Raw genomic sequence first — 4,710 nt, forward strand, 5'->3', positions numbered from 1 at the left:
GTCCTCTAGAGTCACTCTGAGCTCTTAAGAGAGGACTGATTTGAACTGTCTTTTTACCTGCATTTTAACCCTCTTTTAATTAGATGTTATGTAGCTATCATGTGGGGGAGAGATACAGGGGTGAGACAAAACAAATTGTCTCCATGACTATGTTTGTATTTTCTTTCACATGTAATTCTCTTCATTACACAGCATTTCATGTTAAGGTACCTTTTCCTTAATTTATAAAATTTTGGGGTGTGATTTGTTTAAAAAATTTCAAGGACTGAGGCAGAACTATTTGCATAGTAAGAATTTAAGAAAGGGAATTCACATGAAGGTACTAACCTTTTGTTGGAGCTGTTTCTAATTTAATGTTAAATGTTAATTGTTTAATTGTATTGTTTAGAGAAAAAATGTTGCTCTTAATTTGTTTATATTAGTATCGTTTCATTGAATTAAGTTAAAAGAAAGGTTTTTATAACAGGCTGTATGTTTTACATACTTTCTGCTTTGCCAACTTGAAAGTATTTATAGAAAGAGTGCTTTCAAGAAGTTTGGGTTCTAACGCACAGCTTTACAGCATCAAATCTGTGCTGAATTACATCACTTGTATGATGAATATGTTCATCAGGCATCCTCCTCTGTTAGCAAAACTGCAGAGGAGAATTACTAAATACAAAAGGAAGCTGTCAGGTTTATCATCCCTTTGTGTTTCTGTAAATTGATCTTTTGGCAACTTGTTCCTCACCCGCTGCTTTCACACAGTCAATGACATTTCCATGCCTGTCCCCAGAAGCGATGTGAGCGGTGTGTTGTCAGAAGTGACATATTAGGAATGAGTCAGTGCTACACCAGCCTTTCTCTGCCCTCCTTCCCTCAGCACAAATCCTTTTGTGACTTTCACCTAAGTGTCTCACTTGGGAAGCTTGTATCCTTAGGTGTTGGCATTGTTTCCGTGTTTCATTTCAGCCGGGTTCCTGTGGTCTTCAGTGAAATCCTGTGTAGTGGTTTGACCCTTGTTGGGTCAAGCTGCTACATCACCCCCCTGCCCTGCCCCCTTCCCCCAGCTCCTGCTGCAAGTCCACAGAGCAGAGGGAAAAAAAAACAGCTAAAGAATTCCTAAGAAGAGATAAGGATTAGGGAGAAGTCACTTGCTTTCAAAGGCAAAACAAGTCAGATTGGGGATAATACTTAAATTTATTGCTAATAAGATAAGAGCTAAAGAGTGAGGAATAAAACAGTCTTAAAAAACACCTTCCCCAGCACCCCTCCTTCTTTCTCAGCTATTCTTCCTTTTCCCCAGCGGTGCAGGGGGAAGGGGGTTTTTTGCAGTCAGGGTGTTGTTTTAGTCCATTCCTCTGGCAGCAGCTCTTCCCATTCTGTTGTCCTGAGGGCTACTCCTCCATGTCTGTAGGGGGACAGCTACATCACCATGGTCTTCACCACGGGCTACAGGGGAACCACATCACTGAGTCCTTTCCCTGTTCCCATGGGGGTCCCTCCCATGGGATACAGTCCTTGATGGACCTCTCCAGCGTGAGTCCATCCCTCAGGCAGCAGTTCTTCCCAGTCTGCTGTTCAGTGGGTCACTCTTCCACAGATGAGCTGTATTGGCATGGGTCCCCCACAGGGCCACAAGTCCTACCCAGGAAAAACTTGCTCCAGTGTGGGTTTCCCTCTCCACGGACCACAGGTCTCCTGCAGAACTCTGCTCCATCCTTGGGCCTCCCACAGGGTCACAGCCTCCTTCATGCAACCACCAGTTCCAGCATGGGCTCTTCCTTGAACTGCAAGGGGATCTCCACACCCCAATGGTCTTCCACCAGCAGCAGGTCCTTGGCTCTCAGTCTTTTGCCTGCTGGAGCAGGAAAGGGGGGCCCCTGGGCTCTCCTCCCCCCTCCTGCTTCACTGACCTTGAGAATCTGCTTGTTATCCCTCTGCTCTTTCCAGCCTGGAATTTTCTTTTGCACAACAGCCCTCTTTTCTTAAATATGTTATCACAGATATAGTTCTTAAATATATTATCACTTCTAATTGGCTCAACCTTAGCCTGCAGCAGCAAGTCCATCCTCGAGCTGGCTATCATTGGCTCCTCATAGGACAGGGGAAGCTTCTAGCAGTTTCTAACTGAAGCCACCCCTATGGCCCCCCCACGACCAAAAACCCAGCCACAAAAACCCACGACATCTTGTGTGGTGGCTGTTTTAGTAGTGCTCTGTGTAAACTGACTTGTGTCATGTGCTTCTAACCTTCCTTATGTTGAACACTCATAACACAAGTTAACATTAGTTAATTGACTGTATTGCTTACCATGTAAATGGCAAAGAAAAAAATGTTCGTGTGCTAAAATTGCCTGCTAATTAGTATGCTGATTAAGGAGACAAAGCTGGGCTCTGTACTTCTGATAGTTACACTTGAAGCAAGTGTATTTCTTGAACTTCCAAGAGAAACAGAAGTCTGACAATGCTTTCTGACCTGCTCTCAGAAACAAACCCCTCTCTTAGCTGCCGTGTGTTAAGTATGGCCAGTCTCAAATTGCACTTCATTTTTGGAACTGTGTCCTCACTTCAGAAGTGCATGAAATGTGAAGTAGTTCATACCTCATTGTGCTGGTTTTGGCTGGGATAAGGTTAATTTGCTTCACAAATTTGCATGTCACCCTTGCGCAGGGACCGTGTTAGAGGCTGGTCATGTCACTCATAAAGTTGCTTTCAGAGAAACTAATTGGAAAATTATGTGATTTCTGTGTCAGGAAAGGGTGCTCTTATTTCCATAACATTAGAGTAGTAATGCAGGTGAGGTATAGCAGGCACAATCTAGTTTTTTCAGCTTCTGAACATTATAAAGGGCTTTGGTGGAGCTTCTAACTACCTCAAGGCTTTTAACTGTTTTCTGCACATTTGTGGGAGATGCTATTACTACAGACTTTAAGTCTTTGATCTGTTCTCTCTATTAGTGTATAGCATTTGCACAGGGGCTCATCTGCTAAAGACTGACTTTCTGAAAATACTGTCTATGATATATTTTATAGAACCAAATAGAATGGTTTTATTGCCATCAGTAGAGAAAGTTCACAAAATGGAGCCTCAAATAAAACAAAAAACTGGTTAATCCTGTAATTTGAATCAAAACTTATTTAAATTAAAAGAGCAGCTACAGCAGTTTCAACATTTATCTGAAATAACTTCAAAAATATCTTGGTCCAAAGTCCGGCCAAGGAAATTTCAAGTACTGCTTCCAAGTGTTTGGTTTTATGGGAAGTATGAAAAGATAGCAGATAACCAAAACTTGCTATTTTTAATCCAAATAAACTTTCTCCTTCTGAGTCTCTTAGCAAACTGGGCTCAGGATTTGCGAGCAGGTAGAACTAAACAAACGCTTAGATGATTCAGCTCTAAGGAATTCAGGTTTTCAATTTTTTAAATAATATTCCTGTGTCTTTCCTGTGAATTTTTTTTAAACACTTCAGCAAGATATGTTATGATTGATTTTTCTTTCCTTTTTTAAGACATGAAAATGTACGTACTATAAAAATCCCTAGAGAAATTCTATTTTAAGGCTGACTTAACAGCTTTCCTATGTCCTTAATATGTTTCTGTTGCATCCCTTTAATATCTCCCATGATTTTTTTCTGTCTCTCAGAATATTTTTTCCATTTCTGAGTGGTTCTTTGTCTTGTTTCTGTCCCACTCTTGTGTGAAAGTCTTCGCACAGCTGGTGCTCTTGCCAAGCTACATTAGCCAATTCTCCATTCTTTGCCACAGTCACCCCCTGGTTTTAAGTTTAAACAAACAAACAGAGCTTTTTTTTTCCCCCCTTAATTTTACATTAAAATCTGAAACAAGATTATCAACTCAGTTCATTGTGCTTCGGGACCAATTTAGTGGAAATAAGAGTTTGGTCACCTAAAGTAGAAGGCAGCATTACGACTTTTAGGTAGTATTGAGCAAAAATAATGGAGTTAATGTTTAGGGGGTAGAAATTCTGTATCAGTATAAAAAAAATATTTCAAAACCTGCAAGAAGAGTGTTTTCATGTTTTCTTTTTCACCTGCCTTGTGCCACTTTCTGTAGCCTGGAATACAACAAACATGCTAATACTAGGGACAGTGTTGGCAGTATTATTTTCTATTGTTGAAAGAGAAATGCTACTTATTCAAACTATTGAATGTATCAGTTACGATTAATTCTTATCTTCTCCACATTATTAAATATTCTGCCATTCATACCAGTTTTGTTCAAACAAACAGAACTGAATCTGATTCACGTTTTGAATAGCATTCTAAATGTGATTTTAATGAGGCTTGGGGGAGTGATTGCAATCATCTAGTCTGAACAGTGAATATAAATTTTGTGATCTATCGTGTTTTAAACTCTTAAGTCCTTGTAAGCTACGGAGTCCATATTTTTAGCCTTTTGTCCTTGAATCAAGGAATTCGAGTTTGTTCCTGATACCAATAGAGTTGAGACCTTTATAATTTAAAATCTTTGGGTTTGATATACTTGTATAGCTTCATTTCAAGACCAGGTCTCATTTCATCTAAAATTTGTAGATTAGTTGCTGATAACCATATGCTGGAGTACATCGAGCACAGCATGAGCCGATTGAGGGAGGTGATTGCTCTGCTCTGCTCTGTGCTGGTGTGGCCTCACCTCAAGCCCTGTGTGCAGTTTTGAGTGCCACAGCATCAGCTCTGTCAGAGTTCAGAAAGTGTTTGGACAATGCTCT

This window comes from Empidonax traillii, unplaced genomic scaffold, assembly GCF_003031625.1.
Source record: "Empidonax traillii isolate 1590-97213 ecotype Southwest subspecies unplaced genomic scaffold, ASM303162v1 scaffold661:size936278, whole genome shotgun sequence".
NCBI lineage: Eukaryota > Metazoa > Chordata > Aves > Passeriformes > Tyrannidae > Empidonax > Empidonax traillii.